General features: G+C 35.7%; 1 long non-coding RNA gene across 2 annotated transcripts; it reads left to right on the forward strand.

Annotated features, from left to right (window-relative positions):
- Window positions 1-1,528: 1,528 nt before the first annotated feature.
- Window positions 1,529-3,910, forward strand: LOC131625018 (uncharacterized). Of its 2 annotated transcripts, none has more exons than XR_009290702.1 (5): window positions 1,529-1,792; window positions 1,877-2,225; window positions 2,450-2,577; window positions 3,385-3,443; window positions 3,630-3,910. It is a non-coding gene; the product is annotated as an uncharacterized LOC131625018 (long non-coding RNA). The 2 variants fall into 2 exon arrangements; XR_009290701.1 differs by having other exon boundaries at window positions 1,530-1,792; window positions 1,863-2,225; window positions 3,630-3,874.
- The last annotated feature ends 12,053 nt before the right edge of the window (window positions 3,911-15,963 follow it).

Here is a 15,963-nt window from a genome sequence, read left to right on the forward strand (position 1 = left end):
ACTTTGAGTGTAGCAGAAAGTTTGAATGGAGCCTTGGTAGAGATTTTGAATGGTAAGCTGGAGATCACTGAGACGTCTTCTATTCTTATCCCGTTTGCAAAGACTTCGCACAGTACGTCCATAGAAGGGAGCCTCTCAAACATAATGATGCGGCGATCCATCCATTTTTGAATTCCCATCCTCAGATTTTCACAACCATTGGGCAGGCAAGTGCAATAAAAGCAGTCGGGGTCACACCCTGGAAAGTAACCAGCTCGGATTAGCTTTCCTTTGACTTCGCAGAGTGGAGTTGATAATTCGTTCACATCATAGATGTAAACAGTGTCCAGGATAGCGTTGACAGTTTTGTCATGCTTTGGCATAGGTGCTGTGATGACATTTGGAGTTTCTGGAGGATCGAACTCAATTTCACCAGCATCTATCATATCTTGTATTTTATTTTTCAGGGCCCAGCAGTGATCTGCGTCATGTCCTGGACAGTTTGAATGATAGGCACATGTTGCATCAGGGCGATAATTCAGAGAAGAAGTATTGACATTCTTCGGAGGACCCCTTAATGTGATCAGATCCGCTTTAAGCAAGTGCTGCAATGCCTGAGAGATTGGCATGTTGATTTTGGTGAAAGTTCTTCTTGGTGCATCTGGTCGATGCGTATATTTTGGCTGTTGATCTTTTTGAGGTGCAGATGCGGAGATCATAACTGCCCCTACAGATTGATGCTGATCACTTTTGTGACTTGTCTGAATTTGCGCTGTATTGACCTCATTTCTGATGGGCCTTTTTGTAGTACCAGAGGAGGATCCTACTTGAATTTTTCCATTTCGAATGCCGCTTTCGACACGTTCTCCAGTTAGTATCAAGTCAGTGAAACCTGATGATGAACTTCCCAGCAAATGGCTATAGAAAGGGCCAGTTAAAGTGCCCATGAACATGTCGACTAGTTCGCGATCAGATAAGGGTGGTTGAACCCTTCCAGCCATATCTCTCCACTTTTGTGCATATTCTTTGAAACTTTCTTTTGGTCCCATAGACATGCCTCGCAATTGAGTACGAGTGGGTGTAAGATCAGCATTGTACACTACTACAATTTTGCTCTTTAATAGCACTAATATGATAGCGCTTTTTTTTCAAGTGCTATTACAAATTTCATATGAAAAGCAATAATAGCACTTTTCTCTTGAGCGCTATTATAAGGGGTAAGTCATAATAGCGCTTTCCTTCTAATTGCTATCATAGGTTATTAAGAACAAAAAGTAAAATTTAATATTTAAGTTTAATAGCGCTTTTATATGAAACGCTAATAAATGGGGTGTCTCAATAATAGCACTTTTATATAAAACGCTATTACAGCCTTTCAATAAATTATTAAAAAGAGACGCACGTTTGAAGGTCGATCGCGTGTGTTCGATCCATCCACGCTCACAATATTTTCCACTTTACTAGTATTGTTTAAAAAAACTATGATATTTCTTTTTTTCCTTTTAAAAAATATAATAAATAAAAATAACGCACTAATTTTGTTATTTTTCTTTATGACTTAACTATCTCACTATCTTAACCTTCACCATCTCCTTCACTTCATCAAGCTCAAAAACTCAGGCTAACCCTCACTGAACCACCTTCATTCTTTTCTCCAAATCCCAACCCTAGATTTCAACGGTAGCATTACTTGTCCCAACCTTCTCTACAAAACCCCTGATCTTCTCCGCGAGGACACCAAGAGTAAATTGGGTCTTGAAAAGTCTACCACCGCGAGATCCGGTACACACAATCTCAAAAACTTCCACATCCGGTACGTCTTTCTACTGTCTCAAATCTCTATTGAAATTAGTTTTTGAAATTCTAAAATTTTCTCTAATTAGGGTTTTGAATAAAGGGAAATTAAGCGTGAGTGGTGCTTGTTATGCTCTCCCATGCATGAATGGTGGGTCTAACCATCATCACTTACAGATAAACCCCTAATGGCTACTGAAAACACCTCAACCTGGATCGAGTTATCCTGTTCAGCACCAATTCCATTCGGGTTTTCCTTTCCGGAGCATCCAACGACCCCACTCTCTCCTCTCAATTCCGACAAACTTCCTCTGTTCTACTCGCCTAAGCCGAAATAGTGCGAGACACTTCATGCTATCTGGATCGCTTCTGACCCATCCACCAGACCCGAATTGACCCGACTCCTATCCGGTACCGGCTTCGTCTTGTCAATCCCTAAACCCATAGAAAAGGTCAAACCCTAATTTCATCACCCTTTTTGTTTTTCATAATTCTCATACATTGAAATTAATTTTCAGTTTTTATTTTAGTTTTTTGTTTCAAAATTTGTTCTTGAGATATAATTAGTTAAATTGATTTGGCATGGAAAAGATTTGACGGATTATGTTACTTACTGATATAATTGTTAATCAATTTCTGGATGTAACTTTTTTTATGTTGATTCTTTGTTATGAAGAGTGAAGAATTGAAAGCAAGGTCAAAAAAGTTGGAAGATTTAGCTGAGAGGAAAGCATACAAGGAGCTTGTTAAGGATATTGGACCAAAGGAAGATGTTCATAAACAATTAGGATCAATAAGGATTTGGTAAACTCTTGTTCACTTCTATCTACTATGATGAATGAGCATTTAGCATATCAATCATGTTTTGCTTTCTTCCATAACCTAGTTATAGTTTTCTCTATCTTCACTCTCCGCTTTGATTTCGTCCTAGTTATAGTTTCATTTTAATGTTGGTGTTTTTGTTCTAAGAGGTTCCGAGGTGTATGGTTTTTTGGGTTGCCTTAACTTGTTTATGAGTGTTTCTTCTTTATTGTTTTTCAATTCTGTGTTGTGCGAGTGTTTAATGTTGTATTAATTAACTCTTAGTCTTGGAGGTATTTTTTGACCTCTACATTTTATTGTTTGGTCACGTAGTGGCATGTTTTTGGTGTAAAATTTGGCTTAGCCTTTCTATAGATTACTGGTTTTTAATTTTTAAATCCGTTCAGTTTGGTTGATTGGCCTTAGTTTTCTGGCATGATGCATATACAAGGTTGAAGTAGTTGCATTCGAAGCTTGTAGTTGGTTTGGGATTATTTTTTTGCTTGTAGATCCTTTTAGTTGTTAGACTTTTTAGTTTTATTTCCTCTATAGAAGCCTACCACAAATGCTAGTTTTACTATTAGAATTTTTTAAATTCTGTGTTTTTTTTTTTTGGTGCTGTTCTGCTTGTTTGGTATCAAATATTTAGTTCTTATGTGCCTTCATAGTGGGAATACTTTGATAGTTTAGGTGATGGTTTGAAAACTTTTGGTTATGTAATTTATCTCATTGTATTTATTTTTTCAAATATGACAAGACAATTTGGGAAACTTTATCATTTAACTAACACAAGTATTGATTTGATTGCAGGATTAATAAATCACAAATTTGGGATGGAGTTTCAATTTCAGTTACACGGAAGTATCATGGTACATATACTATAACCACATAGTCTTTCCACTGATCAAATTCTCCACATATTCTTTATTATTCTAATTTTAGTGTGTTTCCAAGTAGATAATGTATGCTAATTTTGTTTTGAAAGGAAATGAGTAGTTAAAATGATAATATTTAAATAGAAGTTAATTTTCTTATATTGAGTATTAAATGTGCAGGAAAATTGGACTATTTAGTAAACCAGACACAAAGCAAATATTGATATTTTGAAAAGAAACAATGGATATTCATGGTAGAAGACTATGGAGCAAAAGTTAAATACATGGAAGAAGACTATGGAGCAAAAGTTAGATATTGTTCTCAAACATGATTGTACACTATGAGTATAATTTTTACATCTACAGTTTAATAATTTATTTTTATTCTTAGTATTATAGAAAATTCTTTTACAAATAATTAAAGTATATTTGCAATTTTACTTTTAACAAAAAAACCTCATTTAAATTTTTTTTTATGATTAAATATATCATTTTTATACTTTTTATTTGTATTTGAATTGTGTATTTGATTTTTAGACCTTTCATTAAATAAGTTAAATGGCTTATTTTTGAACGACCTTAAATTTTTATTTTTTTATTAAAAAAAAGTGTTTTTAATAGCGTTTTCTAGTAAATGCTATTAAACTACGTTTGCTTGAAGGGCCTAGGATAGCGCCTATATAAAAATTGCTATTAAATCCAATTAAAAAAACAAGAGTGAATCAGGTTATGTTAGCGTTTTTATATGGAGTGCTATTAAAGTATCTTCTTTTAATAGCGCTTTTTAAGCGCTATTATAGGTGGCCAACTTTTAATAGCGGGAGCATTAATAGCATTTAAAAGCGCTATTGAAAGTGAAAAAAAGCGCTATTATATATCATTTTTGGCGTAGTGGTATTGGTACTGTTTGTAAAAAGCAGCAGCTAATTCTTCCCAAGTATGAACCTTGGTATTTTCTAGCTGGTAGTACCATTCGAGTTGTGTACCCGACAGACTTTCTTGGAAAAAGTGAATCCACAATTTGTTATCTGTTGTATGAGGTTGTATCTTCCTCACATAAGATCTCAAATGTAGTTTTGGACAAGAAACTCCATCATACTTTGCAAAGGTTGGAACTTTGAATTTTGGAGGGATGACAACATCCGACACGAGTCCCAGATCATTGAAATCTAAGCCAGGTATTTTTTGTATTTCCATAGCTTTCATACGATCCTCCAACTGTTGGTATTTGTCATCATCCTGTTCGTCTCCAGAATGATCTTCTTCTTCATTTGAAGAGAGAGAGGGTTTAGCAGAACCCTGGTTGCTTTGATTATCTTCTTGTTCACCATCACCGACTATTTCAGGGATTGGTGGCTTTTTGATCTTTTTGACAGGGATCTTGATCTTCCTTCTCAGGTAACTCAAGCCTGCAGATTCTTTGGGCTTCTTCTTCTTCTTGAGTATCAGGGCTTTCAGCTCTTGCTGCCCCTTTGCCAGTTCCAGAATTGCCACTTGAACTTGGGCATTCTGTACTTCGAGATTCTTGATGCTTGCCTCAGATTCCATCTCTTCTGACTGAAATAAACAGCGAAGAGATGAGAAACCCGTCATGTGAACCTGTTATGAAATGTGTATGACTGGATGCCATGTGTATGCAATGTATGAAATGCAAATGCAATGTATATGAATGCAATGTATGAAATGTATATGCAATGCATGAAGTGAAATGTGTGTGCAATTTTTCAAGGATCTTAGAGTTTAGATTTGTTAAAGAAGAAACAAACGTTAGTTAATCAATTTATTTTTTTTTTCTTTTTCTGCTTCTTTTTTTTTTTTTTTGCTTCTTTTTTATTTGCCTCATTTGGGCTTACAAGACAGAAATAAAATGGAATGATCCTTCAGGTCTCCCGTGGACGCTTTCTCTTTGTCCCTAGGAATGCGTTGATTCTTTGTTCTTCTTGAAGCTGTCTGGTGAGCTCGAATAGCCTTCTCTCATAGTCCTGACAGTGTTCTTTGAAGGTGTCTCTTTCCTCTTTGAGTTGAACCCAGGATTTTTGCAACTCTTCCAAGTCAGTTGGCATATCCGGGTGTAGAATAACTTGAGGTTCGTAACCTTCGACTTCTGATTTGATAGTCACAGGTAGAACAGCGGGATAGGGCATCATGAGTTTTTGAGCATGAGTACGCACCCATCTGAGGTAAAGTTCCATAGGAATAGAATTCCATTGCCCCAGAGTTTTGCTTTCTATTCTATAGACACTGTCCCAAGCCTGTATGAATCTTCGTCGGTGTCTGTGAGAATCATTCTCGTAATCAAACACAATGCCACGGATAATCATGTCATGAGGACCGTTGCTTCTTGCATATCCGAATTGGCGTAGAGCTAGAGAGGGATTGTAAGTGATACCTCCTTTAATGCCAAGGAGTGGCACGTTAGGGTATTCTCCACAATGATCAATGATAGTAATGTCTCTTTGAAAGAAGTTGTTCCATCGGATATCTGAATGATATAAAGACATGATTCTGTAAGACCATTGTGCTCTTTGTTCATTTCTCAGTACTGATCGGGGAAGATGACATGTAAACCACCTAGCCAGTAGTGGTATACAGCACATGAGAGTTCCTCGTTTCTTCATGGTACGAGTGTGTAGAGAGTGTAGGATGTCTCCCAGCAATGTTGGTACCCGGGTTACGGATTAGGAAAAGGTTGATGATGTGTACACTTATGAACTGGTCGGGATTTGGGAATAAAACCAACCCATAGATTAAAAGTGCCATAACTTCTTCAAAAGCTGGATAACTTTTGTTTTCTAGCAGTAGTCGAGCCTTTTCCAGTAAGAATTTGGCAAGCAAACCCTCAACTCCACTCTTTGTTTCCCAATTGGATTTGATTTCTGACTTTTGCAGATGTAAAGCAGCAGCAATGACTTCAGGTTTTGGTTTTCTTTCTAAACCAGTGAAAGGTAATTGATCTCGGATTGGTAATCCAATTAATTCAGAGAATTCTTCCAAAGTGGGTACCAACTGGTAATCAGGAAATGTGAAGCAATGATGTTCAGGGTCGAAGAACTGGAACAGGACCCGTATCATGTCTTCTTCAAACTTTGAGGTAACCAAATGGAGTAGGTGACCATGCTTTTCAGTGAATTGAGCATTCCTGGGGAATTCTGCTACCAAGACTTTTAGCTCAGACGGTATCGTTGAGATGTTGATTCGGATGTAATCTCTGGTGGCGGGAGCCATTACCTGCAAAAACAAAGTAAACTCTTTGATCCTTGAAATGTGTAGTGAAAAATGATGTGTTTATGATGCAAACATGTGGCACACAAAAACAAATCAAACAATAGCCTTAGGTTTAAAGGCTTGCATGAGGTTGATAGGTGATACCCTCCCCTCTGAAGTTGAGTTGGTTGAAAACCTGTCCTAGAATAGTATTCGGGTTCTATGATCCTTGGAGACAACATCTCAATACGGCGCTCGGACGGCCGATCAAGAATATTCCTCGAGGATAACTAGCTTCGATCAATTTCAAAGCTAGCCACTTAATAGGCCACAAGTCAAGTTCAACTAAAAGGTTCTAAGACAAATTAGTGTTAACGACACTTCGGAAGCCTAATATACTCCTTGATCGCTTTCAAGGGACATCAGTATAAACCAAAGTATCACACTAACGATGACTACCAGATCAACTGTATCGGTACATGCCGTACAGTTTCCTTGGTCTATTGTCATATACTTAAGGTATCTCGAGATTCGGGTTAGAATCTTTCACACAAGCAAAGTACCCAAGCAAACCTGTGAAAAGTAAAGCAATCAGATCAAACAATTGAAAACATCGAAATGATCTATACTCTAAAGGTAACCCCTTTTGAAAACATTTTGAATTTGTATTCCCCAGCAGAGTCGCCAGTTCTGTGGACCGTCCTTTCGGGCCATACCCCTCCGTGGGTGGGATACGTGAACTGACTCCTTTTTTTTTGTCGATCGGACGCTTTCGCGTCACTTTTGAAAAAGTTTACAGAGTCGCCACCGACCTTTTATTTTATCCAATGAAGGAAAGGTTTATAAAAGAAACAGAAAAAAGACCTTTGAGAGATTCTGGGTAAGGGGGTAGGTTATACAAAGGGAAGGTGTTAGCACCCTTTGTATCCATGGTTATCCATGGGCTCTTTAGTTTGCTTAGCTCATTTGCTTTACTTTTCAATTGATTCGGAATGCTTTACCTGTGTTTTTGAAATACCTTTGCAAATAGAATTTGTAATGATCCTTGTGCGGATATATACAAATGCTTGTTTATCTTTCGAAAGATGTTTTGAAAAGATCGTTAATTTTGTAATGATCCGTGTTTGGATGTATACAAAATATTGTCTTTTGGAAAATTTGTTTTTTGAAAAACAACAGTGTATGAGAATTTTGTTTGTTTTAATTTTGAGCAAGCAAACTAGGAGGTCTACCCTGAGTTGTAAGGTCTTTATCCTTGTTCCCTTTAAAAATCTATCCATTCGTCGGATATAAACAAAAGGTTCGATTTTGTACTCGAAACAGTAGAGATGTAACTTGATTTTGAAAAGAGTGAAAAGGGGTTACCCTAAGAGGTGCAAATGTGATTGTGATTGGATTCAGATATTTATCTTTGAAGTTAGTGATCTAACGATTCAGTTTTATCTTTGACATACACGCAGTTTATATGTGTGCTGGAAATTAAAATGCAGAAATGTAAAGTGCGGAAAGTAAATCTACGCTATTACATCGATTTTGCGGGAAATGTAAACTAACCTATTTACATGAATTTGACATCCTATACATTTATCTAGGAACTTTAAATTGCAAGAAATAAAAGGCATATTTTTGTATTTTTGTGATTTATTTTAAATATAATTAATGCATTATTAATTAATTTAAAATAAAGAAAAGATGGAAATATGATTAAACCTAGCAAATAAGTTTAAAAATATGTACAAAATGTTTGTTAATTGATTTTAGAATAAAACTAATTTTTTTGGAATTTTTGAAATTTGTTTTTGGATATTTTAAGTTAATTAAAACATAATTATGCAAATAATTACACAAATAATTAAAACTTAAAGAGAAAATTATCCTAAATATGTACAAAATTAGTTTATGATATATAAACAATATTTAACACAAAGAACAAATTTTTTTTTTGATTTTTTGACTAATTAAAATAATTAATAAGCAAATATATAAATACATACTAATTAATTATGAAAAATATTGAAATTTTGAAGAAAAATAAAATATTTTTGTTTCAGAAAATAATTAATTATTTTAGAAGTTTAAAATATTTTTTGTGGAATTTTTTTAGATTTTTTTAACTATTTTTAATTAATTTTGCAATAAAATTAAAATCAAAGTAGAAAATATAAAAAGGATATGATCTGGTGTGGTATGGCTGAGAGTCCATGGTGTGCAGGCGTGTTGTGATGCGTTGGATGAGATTTAAATGAAATCAGATGGCTCTGGTTGTGAGGGGCATGGGATTCAGTGGACCTGCAACACACGTGATTAGAGAAAGATTTAAAAAACGCGCGCGCTTGGCTGGCCAACCAGAGCTTGCCACGCATCATCTTCTTCGTTTAAATCTCTGCAACCGTAGGTAAAACCTTTACCTACAGTCATTTTTCGTCACTAAAGCTCCTGCAAATTAAAAATCATGAAATATGCAAGATAAATATAATATGAGACCATGGATCAACTGCAAATGATCCACTGAACACAACTATGGCCTTATTTTCTTCTGATTTTGCCTTAAAAGGAAACCCCCGTTTTGAAGTCGTGAAACCCTAAAATGGTAACTTCATGTGTAAGCATCTAAAACTCAATTAAAGTTCCAGAAATGATCTACACACCACACCAAGTTCAAATATAGGTCTACATCGTGTTAGATATGCGTGTGTTATGAGATTTTGACAAGTTTTACTTTGAATGAATCGTGACCTGTAGTGCTTGATTCAAGTAGTTTCAGAGCTTGCAATTGATTGAGATAGCTTTAGTGATGTTCAAGGATGATATTTGAATGCTTAGTTTGTATTAAAATGGACTGAAATTAAAAATTCGAATTTGAAATTTCTTTGAAAATTTTCAAGTGTTTACAAGTGTGTTATGAGCTAAGCTTTGCCTCTGAACTTGTCTCCCCCCTTCTTGCTGAAGTATGATGCTTCTTTTATAGCCCAAAGGCTGCTTGGAAGTGAAGCAAGAAGCTTTGTTGTCTTTGTTGAAAGTTTGATTTTTAAAATATTAAAAATCTTTGAATTGTTGACCAAGCTTGACTCCATTCAATGCTCTTGTCTTGGGCATCAATTTTCTGCAGAAAAATGAAGACTTTGGAGGTGTGTCATACTTGGAGATCAAGCCATCAATTATCCATGCAATTTCCTTTAATTTTAATCTTAAAATAAGATAAAATTATGTCAAAAATGGATAATATAAATGTGGGCTTTGTCTTGGTCGTGGGAGGCCCATAGTAACATGGCAAAGATGTTTGGACCACAAAAACTTGGCATCTTTTGGAAAAAAAACATTTTTGAGCAATGTTGATTTCATGCATTTTCCCAAAATTTAGCCAACTTCAACAAGGTGTAAATCCTTCAATTTTTGTCATATGAAGGAGATCTTGCACTTTTTGGAAACCTCAAAGAGTCCTCTAACCAATGTCTTTGGTTTCATGTCAAAATGATTTTTGGTTCTCCTTGTGTGTCCTTTTGAAAAAAGTGTCTTTTTGTTGACTTTGAAAATGACCTGTAATGTCTTTGGCCATATTTTTCAAATGGTGAATGCTATGACCATGGGATCAATTGCATTTGAAAGATAATTGAATTTCCTTCAAAATGAGCTTTGGTTGACATTTTTTGGATGAAGGATGAGAGAGTTATGATCAGTCAAAGTTGAGTTGACTTTTCAGGTAAAAACCCTAATTTTGAATCTTAGGGTTTTGTTGATTTTTGATCTTTCCTTGATGAATTGTGATCATCCAATGATCAAATGTTGAATCCTTTGACAAAATATGGACTTTGACAAAAAATTTCATTTTTGACTGTCAGTTGACTTTTTTGGTCAAACGGGTCGTCTGTTGACTGTTTGAGCTGCTGACGGTGCGTCTGAGTGAATTGAAGTTTGAAAATTTGTATGATGGTACTTTGAGATATATGGATGTGTATGAAATCCATTTGAGCTCTCAAAAACTTGTTGCTCCTGTAAAAACAAGAAAAACCCTGATTAGGGACTGTTTGTGTAGGAGACAGTTAAGCGTACCTGATTTTTGTGCAGTGCTGAGTTTCTGCTAATCATGTGATATTCAGAAGACTTCTAACACAAAAATCTTGGAAATTTGAATTGTGAATGATTGATTTGATTGATTGTACAAATCACTGTGAATTGTACCGTCTGCAGTTTGTCTGTCAACCGACTGTTCGTGTACTGAAGCAGCAGTTAAAGTGAAAAAATCAACTGTCAAAGTTAATTTTCTTTTTTTGTTGTTATTTTTGTTTTTGTTATATGTGAAGCATGAAAAATTTATTTACATGACTTGTTAGAAAACAGAAACATAATAACAGATATTTACAGTATGCGGGCAAAATTACCGATAATAACCTGAAAATTGTTTACTGCACAGAAATAGAAATATTTGACTGGCAGAAAACACACAAGTTAAGATTTGATTTTTGAAAAAGAGATTTGAAAAGATTTTGAAAATAATGGAATATAGTACAAAAGTTAGTGGGAAAACAAAAACAATTGTTACCAGTACAGTGTGAGTTTCCTGCTTTTGCGCCTGCAAAAAGATTTAACCCTGCATGAACTGTGTTAGTACTATTTATCTGTAAAATAAATAAATAGTATTTGTGAAGTAAAGAACAGTATTTGGCGTTTGCGTAAGAATAAATTCCACTGTAAGCCAAGTTACTGTATAAGAAAAATTCTAAAAACTAAGTGTTTCATATGTTAGGATATTTGTTGAAATAAAAATCCATGATCATATGAGACCCTTAATTTTCAGATTGGAGTTTTCTTGAAAAATATGTGGGCAAATTTTGGGGTATAACAGTTGCTATATCCAATCTCCACCGTTCGTTGTTGTTAGTGTTGAAACTCCTTAAACGAAGGTCTTATTGGTATGATAAGGCTTTTGTAGTTGAGCCTTTATTCTTCGTGCGTATTGAGTCGAGGTAGTAAAGTCTTATCCAACATCAAGTTGTCTTTTGTATTTGAGAGTTCTTTTGTAAAAGGTTTTCTCTCATTGTTCTTGATATAATTTCCCCTGACATAAGATAACTAAGTGTTTTCTTTTGATGAGTTTCGCCTTAGATTGAGTCGTCCCTGCGCCAATTTGGATTCTCCAAGCTCAATTTTTGTGAGTACTCGTGGTGATTGAATTTTCTTGAGTATTGTTTTATGCCAATAAAGAGAACCATGGTTGCCCCCATTTTCTGCAGTGTATTATGTTATACCAAACCGTGCCCCAAGGATTTGAAGAAGAAGTCATCTTCGTGTTTTCATAGTCATTCTTGATTTGATTATATCCACGAGTGAGAATATAGGGTATCGGGATGTGCTATCTACCCGTACTTTGATGCGAGGTAATAGACAATCATATTTGTTTTTAAATTTCGATAATCCCCATGTACAGACTTGGTCGTCTTCCTTTGCTATTTGTAATTTGTTGTGGATATTTTGTAACTACTAGAAGACTTATGTTGAATTGTGAGACTTCTCCATGAACCTTGAGTGTAATGTTTGATTCTGTTAAGCTTTGTGTAATTAGTGGGAAATCTTCTTCGGGTGTCAGTTTTGTTTTCCCCAGTACTAGGGTCAGGGCATGGCATGTTTTGATATAACCAAGCGAAAAATGTTTGTGCATTTGCGCAGACATTCATCCTTTTCCAAAGCACCTCTATTTTAACCTCTTTCTTGTTTTCCTTAGTGCTAAGGTTGACTACCCTGATCGCTTCTTGGTGTGGTTGTATTGTCTCTGAATCATGTGTTAGCTAACTCTTCAAGGAGTTCATAATCTTCCTCACCATCCCCTTCGGCTTGGTTAATCAGAGGATCACGGTCATACAGGACGATAGCAGCATTGTTACCAATTGATTTAGGAGAAGATATAACATTTGTTTATTAAATGAGAAGTGTATATGAAAATATTGCCATTTTGAAAAGAAAGGGACTGAAAGAAAAAATGATCTTAAATTGAATGCAAACACGACTTTTATTAAGAATAAACAAAGTTTTAAAACAACGTGGGTGCCCTTATGAGTTACCACTAAGCTTTGGGCAAAGCATATGGATTTGAAATTAACAAAAATTCTTTAAAAAGAAATAGATCTCTGGGATCTCCATGGTAATCCAATTTGTTGAGTTTCTTCATTTGGAGCACTTCTGATGACGAGATTGTATACCCATTTATTATTAAGCAACGCTGGATAGCTGCGTTTGAACTGGGTAGTAATGAGAACCTTGTGGATAATTGGAAACTACCTTATTCGATTTTTGTAGTTGTACTACCTTTATGGACGCGGTAGTGTATACCATGCTTGTTTTTATCATATGGGATGTTTAAAAACTTACCCCATTTTCCTTATTCTTGATAGCGTTTCGTAGGTTTCCCCTGAATTCTTTGACAGTTTCTGATTTCCCATTCTCCACTATTTGCGAGTAATAGCAACACATGTCTCTAGATCTTCGAGACTGGTATGGCATTAGGTTTCACAAAGATGTTACCCTCGGCTAGCAATGATCATTGTTATCTCGACTATGCTTTGTATCTTTTGACTTGGAGTTGGTGGTGATTGCCCCTGTGTATCCTTGGTATGCCAACGTAATAACCTGTCTCAACAGGAACGTAGGATATAAGTGACCATGTCTTTTTTATAAGGTCCACTTCTTGAGATGGGGAACCTTTATTTCTATCCAAATTTGTGGTGCTTAGCCTCCATGTTATGCCTCATTAAGATGAGCTTAGACATCGTATTTAGATATGCCCCATTGTCAATCAACGCCTTTAGTATGTGGACGCCCCCACCTTTGTTCAAAAGTGTGGAGCCTTGATTATGAATCTCCTTCGTGGAATCAATTGTATCAGCCTAGAGACGCCTTTGAGATTGTACTTGTGATTACTCCAGAAAACAATGATATTTTTGATTGCGTGGATGGAACTTGAGGATTTCCACCAATGTTTATTGAGATACAAGGCTTCGGAAGCGACGATATGCTTGAGATCTTTGAAAGTGCTTTGGTCAAATCTTTTGTATTATCTTTTGACACTTGGCATATTTTGAATGATTAAACTCCTTGTGCATCTTTTTGGGTTCCGTCGTCATTTTGCCTTTATCTAAGGCCTCCAAGTGATTGCATTTTATAGGAGTAAGAATCATATACACAACGGCGACGCGTCGTTCCCCTTGTTGTTCATGATGACAGGCTCTTTGATTTATTGGAGGTGATCTTTGTAGTCTTGACCCCCTTGACGTAGGTACTAGGTAGTGGGGATATGTCGCCACAATATACACTTTCCAACTTCTTTGAGGAGACGGAGTTGACGTGGTGATTTCCTCTTTATCAGTGCAATGATCCAATCGAGGAAATATACCCTCTCTTTTTTTTTTGAAAAAGATTTTTGAAATGCATATGCATGCTAAAAAGAAATTTTTATTCATTCATTGTCTTATCCACAAGAAACAAAAGTACATAATATACATAATATATTGAAACAAAAGTACTTTTTATTGAATGAAGAAGAACATAATAATCCTCCACTTGGGAATACAACCAAAACAAATATTGAATGTGAAAAGTAGAAACAAATTACTGAATAGGAAAAATATAAGCAAATTGCTGAATACGAAATAAAAAAGGGAAACTAAGAACTCCTAACGGCGTTTATGAATCTCCACCCTAAAATTGTCAACCATCTCTCTACAAAGCTTGAGGAAATTTTCGACTTCTTTTGGAAGAAGGACCATTGTAGCTTCAGCTTCTTTCAAACTTCTTGGGATATCATCGATGAGGTTGTTCGCCAAGAAGGCGAGCTTCTCATGCTTGTCCTTATACATCATGTAATCCCGGTAAAGGTTGAGGATTATGCTTCTATTGTCCTCCCCAGCTTGGGCCATGATCTTATATTGTCCTTCCCAATATTCTTTTTCAGCCCTTGTCGTTTCATATTGGTCTACTAGCGCATAGAATTCTTTCCGGAATTCTTCTAATTCTTGAACCACTTCTTCATAATTTTTCATTTGTTGGGTAAAACGCCCTTCAATTTCAATTCTATAGACCTGTTCCCCTATCTCATATTCTTGGCTTTCGCGAAGTCTAGTGGCGAGGTCTTGGATTTTATCCTCTTGCTCTCGAGCATTTCTAACCAATTCTTCGATTTGTGCTTCTAGATCTATTTCAGTTGTCCTCTTGTCTTTCAATGCTTGGGTATACCAACCCTTTAGTCTTTTATTCTCCAGATTAGCATCTTTTATTTGTTGATTGTGGGAATTGAGGTTAAAGTTTTCACTTATGAATCCATCAGTTGCCTGCTTCCTTTTGAGCCTCTCTTTGTCCACCTGCTCGTTATTTTTTTGAATTTGTTCTTCTTTCTTCTTAAGCTAGTATTGTAGTTGATTTTTCTCGTAATTAAGGTCATAGAGATCATGCTCTAGTCCCTCTTTTTCTCTCTGAGCTTTTTCAAGGGAGGCCTTCAGTTCTTCCACTGACATAGGAAGCAGGTCTGGTACATCTGACTTATACACCGGATCAATATCAAATGGTAACTTGTTGATTTGGACCCTGTTTATATCCCACTGAGTATAGGCTTCTCTGGCCACAACATTTTTCTTACTATACTCTTTTTTATGCACTTTGCTCCAAGCTCGAATGATACTCTGAAGTAGCTTTGGATCCTTTTTACCCATGTCATGAAGCAACAATGATTTCAACTCTTCTTCGGAAGGTTTATCTTCTGAAGGATGCCCAAGCTGACGTAAAGCCAAAGAGGGGTTATAGTTGATACACCCCCTTGTTCCAATCAACGGTATATTAGGAAATGTTCCACATATATAAGCAATTTTTCTGATATCCAAACACTTAGTATAATCAGAAGATGTCAAGGCAAAGATCTCAATACTCTGTGCACATCATCTACTCATCATAAGGAGTTTTGTGGATCATCATCAAATCAGAAGAAGCTTAATACATCAGAAAGAAGAATGTGTGCTTAATATTTAAATGAAGACATTCAAGATCAAAAGCATAGTTGATTTGTGCCAAAAGTGTCAAACTTCAACTCATCAGAATCTAATCAGAGAAAGAAGTCAAGGTAGAACAAGATTGCAAAGCTAAGTTTCTGAAACGCGGAAAGGCAGATCTTCTGCTAAAGAAGACACACACACACACACTCTCTCTCTCATGAAAAACAGAGGAAAAATTTATCTTCAATACAGTCAGATCTTTCTAAAACTCTCTCTTTTATAATTCTACTGACCTCAAAATAAATTTATTGATTATGTACATAAATTTCTTCTACATA

Source organism: Vicia villosa, unplaced genomic scaffold (genome assembly GCF_029867415.1).
Source record: "Vicia villosa cultivar HV-30 ecotype Madison, WI unplaced genomic scaffold, Vvil1.0 ctg.000179F_1_1_3, whole genome shotgun sequence".
In the NCBI taxonomy this organism is placed as follows: domain Eukaryota; kingdom Viridiplantae; phylum Streptophyta; class Magnoliopsida; order Fabales; family Fabaceae; genus Vicia; species Vicia villosa.